Here is a 16,065-nt window from a genome sequence, read left to right on the forward strand (position 1 = left end):
TTAGATAGGATACTTTTTGTCTCTTGAAGGAATAAATTGGTCCTATCTCACAGTGCTTGTAAATTCACTTGGCAATATATATTTACAACTCAAGTTGCAATGCCCCTTTTTTGCTGAGGAAACTACAAAATAATTATATTTCTCAACACTAAAAAAACTGGGTTTACCAGTATATGCATCATATGTGCATCAGGGCCACTTATGTGAACTTTTCAGCTCCTAGCACTAAGGGTGCAGTTCTATATACACTTTACTGGAAGTTAAAGAAACAACTGTGGTTTGGTTTGGTTCATGGGTTATTCTAAATGTGAATGTCTTGTGAAAGAGTTGCTAATTTCCTGTGATGCATCTCATGTAGTCTGAATGAACATTGTGGAATATTTGGAGGGGAGGAGGTATGCCACTCCATCCTGAGATTGCCCAAGCATCAGTTCATCCTCTTAAACCATAGAGCCATGAGATGCAGGGAAATTAGCCTTCTGACAGTTATCCACTGGATGGAGGAAGAAAGGCCTGGATAAAGACAATAATAAAGGCTTTATTGCTGTTTTGGGGGACCAGAAGGAGCACTGTAAGTGGCTCAACAGCAGCAGCTGGTAAATGTCTATCTCTGCAGACACACATACAAAACCTACTGCCTGAACAAAGGAAGTAACAATGCTTGTATAACTAAGCATGGTGCTCTCCATGTTGTTTTAAAGCTGGCTTCCACAAAAGCTGTAAATTATGCAAATTGATATGTGAATCCTGTGCACGTTTTCCTGAGAATAAGTCCATTGAACAAAGTAGGGCTTCTGAATCTACATGCATGCAATTAACATTTGCTGGTCATGGAGAAGAACAAGAAATTATGCCCTAGGAGCACTGAAAACTTTATTTGGAAATTCTCTGGCTTCTGAGAGTTCATTAAGAACTGCAGTATACTTTCGAGCCCAACTAGAAACTTGCTTTTTTAAAAAAAGAGAGAGCTGAAATGCTCAGGATGCTGCCTTCTCTGTTCAGTATCATGCCCAGCATCCTTCCACAGTACTGTAGGATACACACAGCCTTTCTTAAATTCCATGTTCCTAGGGTCACACACAAGCATGAAAAATGTAACATTGCCAGGATTCTGCCATTTAGCTTAGCAGCCTGGACTATTTTCATCTGTTATGGATGGTCCTTTGTATGTTAGCAAAGTGAGGCAAGGACAACAAATTCTCCCTGGTTTTTTTTCTGCTAGCAGGACCTGGAGCTAATCCTCTGCCTGTGGATGACATCCAGTGCGTTTGCGTTTGTCCCTGCCTCCTAATTTGTTGACTCTATTATACCAATTAAGTACTGACAGAGTATGCAGACAGTTAGCTGCATATGTACCTTAAAAAAGAAGCAGCTAATAATGCCCACTCACAACACAAAGAGCTCATAACGCACCTACTCTCAGCAGCCAGAAGCATCATAGCCAGACACTGGAGAGACCTGTCAGGAGCAAGCATAGACCAATGGTGTCAAATAGTATGGGAAACAGCCTTATTAGAAAAACTAACCAACAAACTGAAACTGACGTGGGGACAAATAGAAGAAGACGCCTTCACCCCAGTATAAAGGTAAAGGTACCCCTGCCCGTACGGGCCAGTCTTGACAGACTCTAGAGTTGTGCGCCCATCTCACTTAAGAGGCCGGGGGCCAGCGCTGTCCGGAGACACTTTTCGGGTCACGTGGCCAGCGTGACAAAGCTGCATCTGGCGAGCCAGCGCAGCACACGGAAACACCGTTTACCTTCCCGCCAGTAAGCGGTCCCTATTTATCTACTTGCACCCGGGGGTGCTTTCGAACTGCTAGGTTGGCAGGCGCTGGGACCGAGCAACGGGAGCGCACCCCGCCGCGGGGATTCGAACCGCCGACCTTTCGATCGGCAAGCCCTAGGCGCTGAGGCTTTTACCCACAGCGCCACCCGCGTCCCTCACCCCGGTATGGTTACCCTTTATCACATACACAGCCCAACAAGAACCCGCCAACAGCATTCAAATCAATCTGGCTAACCTGATCCAAAAACACCCACCCAGCCCATTCACACATGAAAACAATTTTCACTACAGCCAAAGACAACCAGCCACACCCTAGCCTAGGCCACCCCCAACCTCTCTCATCACCAAAGAAATACATGCAATTATTAAAGAGAACCCACATAAGTGGCACACACACACCAAACAGGAATACAGTAGAAGCATTGCCACCCAACCCACACACACCCTTTACCACCACCCCACCTGTTTCCCCTTTTTCTTCCTAATGTAATACCAATGTCTCAACAAATGAAACTGATCTGTAGAAAATGTAACTTGAAAAAGAGGCATTGCACATGCTTTTGTAAACCAGAAAATTTCAATAAAAATATATTTTAAAAGATAAAGAATAAAAAGAAGAAGCTGCCCAATAAGTGTGCAAAAGCACACAAGCAGATTCTCCGTGCACAATTTTTAGAGTTGTTTGCTTGTGCAGTTTTCTGGTTTTGTGCTGCCATTCACTGTGGGGGGGGGGCAGAGTGTAACAGTATTTATAAACCTGCCACCACTTAAAAATCCATTTTGGAAGAACCAGAGCAGTTCCTTTTTCAGTGGGCCAAAATTGTTTTAACCATGCTCAGCCTTTTAAATATGAAGCTTTGGAGTGCTGTGAGGAAAAAAGGAAGATTTGGATCAGACCCTATCCTACAGCATCTCTGACATCAGACATGGACATGGGCATAGCCAGGATTTTTAGTGGGAAGCAGGCTTTTTATTAGGGCCTGCCCCCCACTAATGTATTTTTATTGACTGGGGGGGCAGCAGCCTCTCCCTGCCCCCCCCCCCCCGCTATGCCCATGCTCATGGACCTGAAGGTGTATGACTTCAGCTGTTCCAAATGAGGGGCTTTTGGGTGGGGAGAGTAGAGGTGTGCAAACGTATTATGTCTCCTTTATTATTTCTTGTGCTGAATAAGGAACTGTGTGTGAGAGAAATAACATTCCAAATCAGCCCACACAAGAGGCACACGAATAGGGAATGGGTCAAATCAAAGACAGGCCACAACAGATAAAATAGCATTGAAAACAGGGGTGGCTTCCACTGCTGCTGGATATCTTGGAAGCTGCTGGAGTACAACTCTCATCATGCCTGAACACTGGACAGGCTCTTGTGGGAATCTCTCAACACTTGCCAATAATAACTGATAGCCATCTATGTTGGTTAATACCGTATATTGCTATGGTAAAGACCTTGGGTTGTTTTGCAGTCAGTTCCCTTACTTTAGGGATCATGCTGCACAACGGAAGACCCTCAAGGCCAAACCTTTTCTGCAGAGTTGTCCCTCCCTCCCATCTGCTGCTCACAACCCAGAGGCAAGAGAAAGGTGTGGAAAAGCTGCTGGCTGTGAAAACAGATATTTCTCATAGTCCATGTGGTTGGATGTGGAAGGGGGCTTAGCCCACCACCCTCCAGCCCCTCCTCAAGGCAGCCATCCCATATGACCATGTGCTGATGGTGAGAGCACATATATGCAAGCAGCTGCAGTCGTATTCCTTAGCTCTTCACTCACTTCTTCCAGTTTGCAGGGGCCGATTTTGGTCCTATGGCATTCTGAGCATGGACCAAATTTTATTCCCCCCCCCAAAAAAAATACTTCTTATTTTCACAGTAATTCCTAATTCTTTAAATTATTTTTTGTTATTCTTTTGTGCCCCCTCGGCTTGGTACCCACACCACTCTGGATCTGGCCATGGTTTCCCTCTGCATGATCATGAAATGCCACGATTGCTTGTGCTTGTGATTCGAGTAGCCTAACTGTGTGAATCAGTTCTCAGATTCAACTTCCTGGTTTGCTTGTTCTCCCAGCTAAACAGATACCTAGAAAACTGCCAGGGCAAAGTGTTCTAGATGAAGTGGAGTGACCTGTTATTCTGAAACAATTATATTTTCCAAGAGAGTTTCATTCAGTAGCCGCCGCATGGAATGTTGCTGAGCACCAGGAGACTTCAGACTGATGTAGGATGGAGCATGGGATGTGAGGTTAAAAAGGAATGCTCTGATAATTTGGCCAAAAAAAAAGAAGGGTGGAGCAGGCTGCTACAAGTATGCTAGTTATCATTTCCTCCTCTCATATGATACAATGCTAAATGTATCTTTGCATTTAGCCTGCAGGGTTGTTGCTTTTAAAATGAAAATATCAACCAACTGGGGCATGTGATAATGATCAGGGTCACTACAGGCATGGAAGGGGAAATTAATTATTTCCTCTGCTACTGTGAAAGCTGTTCTTTGAAATGCAGGGACAGGTCAGCAAACTTTTTCAGCAGGGGGCCGGTCCACGGTCCCTCAGACCTTGTGGGGGGCCGGACTATATTGGGAGGGGGGGATGAACGAATTCCTGTGCCTCACAAATAACCCAGAGATGCATTTTAAATAAAAGCACACATTCTACTCATGTAAAAACACGCTGATTCCCAGACCGTCCATGGGCCAGATTTAGAAGGCGATTGGGCCAGATTTGGCCCCCGGGCCTTAGTTTGCCGACCCATGTGCAGGGACACAGGAAGCTGCTTTACAGCTACCTGGAGTCAGGCCACTGGTCCATTAAGCTTAGTATTGTACACACGGTCTGGCAGCAGCTCTCCAGGGTTTTAAGTGAGGAGACTTTTCTACTTAGGGCTGCCATGTACCCGGATTTTCCCAGACATTACCAGGATTTCAAAGGCAGAATAGAAATTCCAGGGGGAATTTCTGAGAGGTGGCACTTTGTCCTGGACCTTAGGCAAGTCAATCAAAAAAGCGCTCTCTTTTTTTGGAATTTTTGGGGTCTTCCTGAAAAACCCTCAGCAACTTTCAGGCAACCCTATTCCTACTCCTACCTAGAGATGAATCCAGGAACCTTCTGCATACAAAGTAAATGCTCTCTCACTGAGCTACAGCCCTTTGGGAGAGTGGGGGGCCACCTTTGCACCATAGCTGCAAATTTCAGTTTCCTTTCTGGGGCCAATAGAAGCTTGGGGGAGCAATTTTCATAGGGGAAAATAGAGATCATGGGAAATGGTTAAAGCCCCTTGGAGTTCAATCCAGATAGGGCGCTTCCACAGCCGCACTTTTTTAAAAACAAAAACACCATAGGAGCCAATTCCTAGGGGCCTAGGTCCCTTTGGTCTCCCAATAAAATATTTGAAGGGACCAAGCCCCCCCCCCCCCAAGTTTATCAGCATTACCATTCAAATAACGTGCATGTGCCACATCATGTGATCATGACCCCCCCATATTTTATTCAAGTTGGCACCCCTGAACAACACATAAATGTGATAACGCATTGTGTGCCATTTTCTTCTGCCCGAGCCTATCCTGCACATCACTCCTCCTAGGTACATCTCCTCCTAGATACAGAGAACTTGCCAGGGGAGAGAACATGTCTGAACATTCCAGGGAAGTGATGGAGGTTGTCTAAGTAACCACAGGGCTTCATTTCCCAGCCTACTCAAGGTACTGAAGCCCTCAGTGTCCCGATTGGAAGATGAATAAAGCCTGCCCATGGTACCTCCATTCATTGGAACCTCTGCTTGGAACCTTGAGAGGCAGTGAGGGGATCTGTGGAATCCTGAGCCAATCCTACTGACGTTGTGTGATGACAGCAAGCTTGATCCAGGCCCAAACGCAGCACCAGCCAGGAGCTCATGCAGCAACCATCCAGCCTCCCACCTCTGCCCCAGACTTGCGGCTCTGTAAAGCCCTGTCAGCTGGCAGGCAGTGTTTGGTTCCCCTACGTCTAGAGGAACATATATGGACCGTTGGTCTGATCCGGCATGATACTTTTTCGTATGTGAATTATGAGCTCTGCTTCACTCCATGTGAGTGGTTCCATAATTCTGTGCTATAAACCTCAGATCAATTTCCCAGAAACGCTGTACTGCAAATGGAATAAATGTGCAATTTTTTGAAATGTGCATAACATAGTTAATTTGCACTTAAAAGCAATGATAACCAGAATCGAAGGTTTTTTAAAAATCAAAGTAAAGGAGGTTAATCCAGATTTCTACGAATGGGAAGAGCTGCAATCCTTTGTGTGACTTGCATTAGCCTGCAGATTTAGTAGAATGAGGGATCTTGCACCCCAGTTTATATGCTAGGAAGGAATTCTGATGGGAAGGAAGAGAATTGAACAAGAAAGTAATATGCTATACAGTGGAGCTGGTGACCAGGACAAGAATTTATTGGATATTGTTAAAGACACCATCCAGAAGGAACCAGAAGAGCCAAGCTATAGAAGCAAGGGACTGCCTGACAAGTGGGTTCTTGTTGATGCAGTCTCCCAAAGTCTGCAGACTAAGCATATAGTGCAGCTTCCAGCTGAGGTATCAATGCCATCTTAAGTTGTACAGGGATGGTTCTTTTATATTATGGTCACCAGGTGTTTTGAAGGAAATTTGTTGTTTATAACAGCAAAATGCCTTCTTACGGGAGAAAATGGCCTCACTACATAACAGCTCTCTGCTTGCCAGCAGCCTTAATACCGTATGCCTACGCACAGAACCTTGAACTTTAATTACATCTGCTTTGATGCCCTCTCTTGTTTTTATGCATGACTTGAACATTTACTGCTGTTTGGCCTACATTCTAAAAGCTCCATTATTGAAGTTCACCTTCTTTAAGCAAGCTAATTTTTGCCTGAGAAACCCTGAGGATATTTTTGTGCAGCTGTGTTTGCTTTATGCAGAAGGCAGAACAACACAGAATAGCTTGTGCCATGATTACTCTGCTTTCCAAGCATTATTTGGGAGGATGGAGGGTGGGGGGGGTGGCAGCTATAGATTAATGTTCTTTTAAAAAATCATTCTAAACCGGGATTTTTTTTCAGCCAGAACTCACTGGAACTCAGTTCCAGCACCAACCAGGTAGGTGCCATTGCCATTCTAAGAGAATGAGGGAGGTATTCATGATGAGTTCCAGCACCTCTTTTTCTGGAAAAATAACAGTGTTTTTAACAACAGTATGATCTTTTTGTCTAGTTATGACTTATGCAGGAATAGAGATTGAGACTAAATCACTTGGACCAGCAGAGCACAGCACTACTGCTTGAAAGGTTTACACCAATATAGTTACATGTTAGTGCTGGAGGAGGTGCTATCACCAGTAGCTTAATGGTAGAGCATCTGCTTTGCATGCAGAACTCCCCAGGTTCAATCCCTGGCGTCTCCAGGAAAGACTGGAAATCCTGGAGAGCATTTGCCAGCAAGTGACAACACTGAGCTAAATACCGTATTTTTTGCTCTATAAGACTCACTTTTTCCTTCCTAAAAAGTAAGGGGAAATGTGTGTGCGTCTTATGGAGCGAATGCAGGCTGCGCAGCTATCCCAGAAGCCAGAACAGCAAGAGGGATTGCTGCTTTCACTGCACAGCGATCCCTCTTGCTGTTCTGGCTTCTGAGATTCAGAATATTTTTTTCTTGTTTTCCTCCTCCAAAAACTAGGTGCGTCTTGTGGTCTAGTGCATCTTATAGAGCGAAAAATACGGTAGATCAATGGTCTGACTCAGTATAAGGCAGCTTCCTATGTTGCCCCCAAATGTGTTTTTATTCCCTTGTTTTTTGTCACCCTGAGAACCTTGGAGTGGGTGGGCAGGATACAAATTTAATAAATAAACTGTTGGGTCATCTGCTTGCTGCAGGAGCCTGGGATATGCTTTACCTCAGCTGTGTTCGTAAGAGTTTAGAATGGAATTGGTTTATTCAGAAAAAGGAGGCAAGCTGGAAGCATCCGGGAAACAAGTATCTAAAGAGTTACATTGATTGCTTCATGATAAATGTCCTGTCTCTATAAGTCAAGTTTACCTTAGCTCAGGGAATGTGATCCAATCAGACCAACATTACAAAAAAGTGCCCCCTCTCAATGAGGGCGGTCCTATTAATCAAGAGTCTACATTTATCTACACTGGCTAAAGGATTGCATATGCATTTGGGCTCCATAAAGGAAAGGAAGAAGAGTATCCTGACAGGGCAGGAATCCACCACACCCTGCCAAGTAGCATCCTGGCTACACTAGTCCATAGGAAAAGGCATGGGGGCACATATTCAGTCTGAAACAGGTTTTGAAGCTTTTGTTTAAAGAGGTATATAAACTCTGGGCTTCAAAGCCCATGTTGTTCTATTGCAGCAGTTCCATCCCAACTATGGTCTGTCCCATTAGCAGCTGTGGAACTGTAGTGCTGGCACTGGGTGGAGAATGCCTCAGGTTGTTTGTTGTGGCTTGTGGCTGAGGTTTCTGGTTGGGGTGGCTGAGGTTTCCGTGCAATAAATACAATCGCCTGTGTGAGGTAATTAATAATAATAAAAAGGCTGGATTCAGCAAGAGTCATAAAATTACACAGCAGAGTCATAAAATTACAAAATTGTGCAGCACAGTGAAGCATGAGGAGCACAGGTTGCAGACACTTTAAATATCCCATTTAGTCTGCTTACAGTGCTTCCCTTCTCCATTCCTCTTGCAATGAACAGACCATAGCATTCATAAGTTTAAATGCTTTGCTTAAAAGCTCCAGCAAAAAGCAGTAGCAAGAAGAACATAGGCAGAAATATTGGGTTTGCAAAATACGGAAAAATTCTTCTGAACACATGGTCTTAACTTGAATCAGTCGAGCCAAGACATATTGCCTGGTTGGCTTCACATGGTGGAACAGAATGAAGAAAGGTTCACTTCCTCCTTCACTAAATATGAGGGGTGTGACTTAACTGAGTCTAGCAATACAGTTCAGTGATCTTAACCCCTTCATGCATTAATTAGCCCTAAGCTTGCTAGTGATACAGTATTTGACTGCAATTTCCCAGAGTTTCTGGGCTGTGGAGTATCCTGGGGTCAGGACACACAGGCGGCGACCATTTTAGGTGCATCCAACTGATGCACAATCGCCAATGTGCAGGTCCTTTTTGACCCAGAAGAAGGCGGGATGGGGGGAGACAGGGGCAAGGAGCCTCTCCTTGGCAAATGCATGTTCCTCTCACAGTCATCAGTTATGCATGATTCTGATGAGTGCATATCCTCCAATATTTCTCTGATGAAAATAGGGACATCCAGTGTGGTGTAGTGGTTAAGAGCGGTAGTCTCGTAATCTGGTGAACCGGGTTCGATTCCCCGCTCCTCCACATGCAGCTGCTGGGTGACCTTGGGCTAGTCACACTTCTCTGAAGTCTCTCACCCCCACTCACCTCACAGAGTGTTTGTTGTGGGGGAGGAAAGGAAAGGAGAATGTTAGCCGCTTTGAGTCTCCTTAGAGTAGTGATAAAGTGGGATATCAAATCCAAACTCTTCTTCTTCAGTGCTATTTTTCTAGAAAAACAGGTGCTGAAATTCACCTCAGGAATCAGAAGGTTTGTTTATGATTAATATAGTATTGTAAATCCTCCAATATTCCTTAAAGAGCCTAGAAATTTCAACAGGATCCCTATGGGGGGTGTCTATCTGCACGTATCAAATGAATCATGGCGGCAACACAGCATGAAAGGCCAGTCTTTCCTCCCAAAATGACTATCAAGGTCTCATCATGGATGCAGATGGGTACCTGCATCAAAAGTGCCATGTGTGTGGCTCTTCGTGTACAAATCCCAGAAGGGTAGCAGAAACAACAACAAAAAGTCCTATGGCACATTAAAGATTAACAAAGAACTTGAAGGTGCCACAAGATCCTTTGTTGTATTTGCATACTGTGCCCTTTCTCGCACAACTGTCTATAGGATGCATTCAGATCATTTTTCTGCCACGTGTGCGTGGAGTTTTGTTTTGCTTTTTAAGGTGTTTAGGTGTTGCAAACTCCCTCTTCCTCTTAGCAGCTTAAGTTTCGGTCTCTGGTGAAGTCACTGATAATCCCAATAGTTCTCCAAGTGCCTACAAGAGCACATAGCAAAAACAAAGCAGCAGACACCAGATTGATGTCGCATAAGAAGAAGCGGGGGGCGGGGGGGGCACATTCCACTGGGGAAACTCACAAGACTCCTGCTTCCAACAGACAGGTATTAGTTCTTCTTTTTCATCTCCCAATAAATGTGGTGCTATAAGAAGTAACCTTTATGAAAGGAGAGAAGCCCTTCATGTTCCTTGGTCTTGAAACTGCCAGTGCATTGCAGCGCTCGCTTAAACCTCCAGGGAAGGTGCTATGAAATCAATGCTGTCATTAAAGTGTTTGGGAGGTCCAGAAGGAAATAAAGAAGGGAAAAACAAGGGAACTTAAAAACAAACCCTTAGGATGAATTGGGTAAACGCTATATTTGGAACATTTGCTGAGATTTCCATAAGGTTGCCATGGAATATGCATGCATTAAAAATGCACCTTAAAAGGACAGATCTATTTGGCAAATGCATGCATTGCTCTTATAGCTTCTCTTGCAGTTTTAGTTTATAAATTTTAAAATATGCCACCCCAATGAGATCGGTTTTTTTTTTAGCCACTTTGTCTTCTCCAGTACCTACTTCAAAAATGGCTTTTTGGCTACCACCCAATGATTTCTCTGCTTTCCTTTCACCCAGCTGAATCTTCTTACATTTTTTTTAAAGGGGAAATGTATACAGTACATCTGAATATTTTGCATACTTTCCCATGCATTTAGAAAATGATGGTATAGCACTATTTTAACCAAAATGAAAAAATTCTAACACTTCCTTTCCCTCCCACAAATAATTTTAGTTTGCATTTGTTTGATGTAGAATTATGATCCTAAATTAGAATGGTCCATGCACCCATGTAGCATTGTAAAAACCGTCAATGAAGAGTTGTAAGAGGGGAAGTCCAGCCAGATGGGCGGGGTATAAATATCAAATTATTATTATTATTATTGCCAATGCAAGTCCTACTCAGAGTAGACCCACTGAAATTTATAGGCATGTTAGTCATGCTCATTGATTTCAATGGATTTACTCTGAGTAGGACCCTATTGCATTACAGGATGTCCTTGTGCAGGCTTCTAGTAGTGGGATCTGTTAGTTGAATCTGTCTCATACTTTATACATTTTGACATTGATTGACATAACAATTGACCTGGCATGTTTCTGTTAGAGAAAAAATAAAAACAAGCAGAAATTATTGTATAACTTCTGCATACAAAGAACCTGGGTAGCTGCCTTATCCTGAGTCAAAACATTGATCCATCAAGCTCAGCATAGTCTCAAATTACTTGCAGAAGCTCTTCTGACATCAACCCCAAACATTCTTACTCTCTCAGGCATTTGGAGAGAACCAGCGAGACTTTTTAAAAAAAAATTGCAGGGTTTTATACTGTTCTGTGCTTCTTTAAAATATACTTTTAATTGTTGGTTTAACTGACATGTATTTTTGTTAATTTTATGATGTTCTGGAAACTACCCAGGGATTACTGTGATTATTTATTTAGCTATGCATACACCACTCTTTTATTAAGCCTGCGAACAACATACATTATTGCAGGATCAATAAAACATCAGTAAGAAAATATCAATAAAAAGTGCTGGACAATCTACACGTCTAGATAATAGAATACATGGTACCAGGGATCTTCATGCAAAGACATCTCATTTCCCACTGGAAGCTGAAATGGAGGGGTTACTGGGGCCTTTTTTTGGAAAGTCCCTCCTTGTTCAAGGAGGCTACTGACAGGACAGGCAGGGGGCAGGAAGTGAAATCTGTTGAAATGGTATGTGGCAGAGCTGGCCCAGCTATAGGGCAGGATGAGACCACTGCTTTGGGCAGCAGAAGCCTCCGTGGGTGCCCCACCATTGGCACTGATTTTGGTCCAGTAGCAGATGCAGCAGCGGCAGGAGTAGGTAGATGGTAGCGGCAGGGCAAAGCAGCCCCTTCCGTTTTGCCAACAAGCTGCCCTGGTATGTGATATTGTTCCTTTCTTGGCAAACCTTCATAAAGGAACTCCTGACAGCCACTGCCAGGAGGCTGTTATGTACATGCTGGATAGATCATTCCTGGAAGGGACACAAGGCATACAATTGGCCTCTGTATTGTTGGTGCATGTTGTTCTCCTCTGAATTGCCTGCAATCAATTGCAGAGATGCAAAGAACTGCAAGCTCTCAGGAGAGATCAAATGCCATTTGATAAGTTGCAAGGGATTTGGCGACATCTTGACGCCAGGTGATAAATTTGTATGTTACTAGAACTGCAAGCTCCTTGGCCCTGGCTTCGCAAGTTCTCCCTTCCTCCTGTTCTCATGATGGCAATTCAGCCATGGCATACGTAATATTAGCAGGGCTGCTGCCATGGTAGACCTATCAGAAGCACAAATCTGCTCTGAACATGGTCCGAGCTCCTTTCCAAGGCCACACCTACACAGCAGCAGAACCAAGCCTTCGTGTTTCTTTCTCTGTGCTGCCTTGCTTTTCTCTTACCTCATTTCATTTCACTGCCCTGCGTGTTTGTGTGAGTGAACACCACTGGACACACTGCGAGTCTCTTGTTTGTAAAAAATAAAATAAAAAATAAATGTTGTTGTTGTTGTTACTACAATTATACCATTTTTGTTTGATGACTGGGAGATTGAGAATTCAAGTAATTTTTTTAAAATGCTAATCTGTCAATTCTACAACAACTAACCCTCATTAACAGCTGATGGAAGTCACAGGGTAATTATGCTGAGAGGAAAGGAGAGATGTGCTGGGACGTATATTTCTTTTTGACCAGTATGAGCCTGGAAACTTGGTAATACAGTGGTGCCTCGCAAGACGAAATTAATCCATTCCGCGAGTCTCTTTGTCTTTTTTCGTCTTGCGAAGCACGGCTATTAGCGGCTTAGCGGCTATTAACGGCTTAGCAGCTTAGCGGCTATTAACGGCTTAGCGGCTTTAAGAAAAAGGAAACAAACTCGCAAGAACTCGCAAGACGTTTCGTCTTGCAAAGCAAGCCCATAGGGAAATTCGTCTTGCGGAACGACTCAAAAAACGGAAAACCCTTTCGTCTAGCGAGTTTTTCGTCTTGCGAGGCATTCGTCTTGCGGGGCACCACTGTACAGGTGCATAGTAGGAAGTTGGTTTAAAGGCTGATGCTCTGAAACAAGAATGTCATATAGAAATACCGTATTGGCCTGAATATAAGCCTCACTTTCCCCCAAATTCCGACCGTGAAAAGTTAAAGTGCAGCTTATATTCGCAACCTTACTAAAATTGGCTTGGAGCAGGCTCGTCCCCAGATGTTGCTCGGTTTCGGCTGGACCGGCTCCCAAGATGGCGGTGTGGCGAGGGGTCCCTGAGAGGGAGTCAGAAGGCGGCGAGGAGCAGGGAGGGAGGGAGGAGCGTGGATGAGAGAGCAAGAAGGTCTGCTAGGAGGAGGAACAGGAGATGCAGCCGGTCTGCTGCAACTGGCGCTAGCCCACCGAGGTGCCTGGCTTTAGCCCGCCGAGGGGCATGTGAGTCCCAACTGCCGCTGCCACTCTCCGCCCGTACCACCTGAGAAGGGGTGTGTGCTCATACTTATAGCTTGATTGGACCTAGGGACATTTATTGTGTATGTGTACAAACTGCCATTGGGCGGATAGATTGCAGAACTCGATTGTAGTGATTGTAAGGTGTGCAAATGATGGTGACCAAATCGCAAACTCCATGATTAGGTGTGATATAGCCCACCAAAAATCTGCCACAGAGCCTAGGTTCCTGTGTTTTTTGTGAAACCTAGACTGGAGCTGTTCTAGGGAACTGGAACACGTAAGACACTGAGGCTGGATCAAGACACATCAAAGAAGCATTTCATAAACGTGTTCTAAACTTTGTATGAGAAATCGGGTTGGCAAAAACAGAACTCCACAGCGCCACCTGGTGTCACAGTGTTAGAAAGCATATAAAGCGCTTTTACTTTGCCAATGTAGCCGAGTCCTGATTCCCGCCCCGCCCCCCCCACCTTAGCAATACAATAATAATTATTTGTTGCTGTTAAATCAACTTTCGTCTTTTTTTTCTTTTTCCCCCTTGGCATTTTGGTAAAAAAAAGGGATTCCATGTATCACATAGCTGACTAAGGGTTTAGGCTGAAGTTATTAAATACAAACAAATTCTATGTTGGGGAGGCAAGCACACTCTTGTACATGCTCATGCTATTCATTCATTTCTGAGGCTCATGATTCTTAATTGTGTCTCCTCCTATACAACTTAAAATACTTAGGTTGTGTCACATTTTGATTGGGCACAATATTGGCAGCACATTTTCCTTCTCAGTAATCCAACTGGCAAGAGCCTTGTCTTATACCTTTTAAAAAAACAAAACCAGCCCACCAGAATATGGCTCATTGTATGATACTGAGTACACAACTCTGGCACACTTTTAATCAAAGAGGTAGCCAGCTAGCCATGGCTTACACCAGAAATAAGACAACAGTCCAGCAGCAGTTTAAAGCTGGCAAGTGCAACAATATGCTTTTGTGGGTTACTAAGAATGATGCATCTAGTGAAGTGGAGTCTAGCCCAAGACAGTTCATGCCACTGTATTTTTAAGAGACTAGTACTGTTTGTTTTGTTATAATGTTCAAGCAGCACTATGATCTGGTTGACAATGTCATCGTGAGGATAAGAAGATTGTAAAACACATTGGTTAACTTAAAATGCTGTTACAAAAAGTAGAATGGTGCAGGTAATGGTTCAGATAATGGTTCAGAGCCTACATGCAGGCAAGCCTGTCCTAGCACACAGCCACATATTGGATTGCCAAAGGCCAACATGTAAGGTCCAGTGTCTGTAAACATGACCAGATTCTATTCATCTTTTGTTCTTTAGGCTGCTGTGAGCGCATGTCAGGACACTAATACAGTCGTACCTTGTTTTGCGGCCGGGATCCGTTCCAGAGCCCCGGCTGCTAGCTGAAAAGGACGCAGGGCAAAGTGCCGCATCTGTGCACGGAACGGTTTGTGCTTCCATGCATGCGCAAGCAACAAACCTGGAAGTAACCCATTCCGGTACTTCCGGGTTTAACGTGGACGTTCGCCAGAATGGACGCTAGACAAGGCGGACGGTCATGGAGGTATTACTGTACCCATTAAAAATCTCCACTCCTGCAAATGGTGGTCTAAGAACAAGGCACTCCCCCACGACACACGGGTAAGCATGGAAGGGGAGACCATGCCTCAAAGTATGGCACCTGCACTTACTCCAACTTCCCCAAGGAAAGAAAGACGTGGAAAGCACTCAAGGCCACAGAGTATCTCTCACCAGAATAGGGACAAAATGTGGATTGGCTTAACCTTACCTGCGAGTTTTCCTTGTACAAGGGGATATAGGGTAAATCTGTAGTGTGTAAAAACAGAGGCCCTATAACCCCACTGCAAACAAACTTCCACTACATCCCAGAGAAAGCAACGAGGAGCACAATAGCAGACTCGTCTTTGGGTATTGCCGCTGCTGGCCAAACAGTCACGACGCTCATGCGTGCAGGATATGAACCAGGGCATATGGAACAAAACAAACTGAAACTACAGAGCAATTCGCTACTGTAGAAAAGATGAGCAACGTTGCAAATGGCTACCTTGTGTTCTACAACAGGTGCAGTTGGAATGGAGACCCTGGGAGCTTTTCATTGGGAGATGAAGGACAAAGATGAGATATGCGGACTGTAAGAATCCCTAGGTGATATGACACTCTTCCCCATATTCACTCACGTAACAGCGCCACCTGCCTGCAATGAGCATCTAGTCATCACTGTTCTCGTGTTTCTCTTGTCGCTCCACAAGCATCCAGGCAGCTGTTCTCTACCTTTTTCCCTGCCAAGGACTCAAGGCAGCTTACAGATAAAAATGGTGGCCCTGCAAAAACAAATTAGACATGAGCTTGCAGTATCTCCAAATCTGGGAGAGTTGTGTACTGCCATTAACCAAACGAAAAACAAAAAAGTCATCGAACTTGATGGGATACCTGCCCAAGTCTTCAAAGTGAACAGAATTGAACTTACTACACACAAGCTCATCTGAAAAATATGGGCGAGAGAAGAGATCCCAGCAGACTTTAGGGATGCGAAAATTATCAATCTTTTTTTTAAAAAAAGGTGATAGAATGTATTGTGGAAATATTGAGGCATCTCCCTATTAACAAATTCTTGAAGGATCTTAGCAAACCTTCTCCTAA

Source organism: Podarcis muralis, chromosome 4 (genome assembly GCF_964188315.1).
Source record: "Podarcis muralis chromosome 4, rPodMur119.hap1.1, whole genome shotgun sequence".
Classification (NCBI taxonomy): Eukaryota; Metazoa; Chordata; class Lepidosauria; order Squamata; family Lacertidae; genus Podarcis; species Podarcis muralis.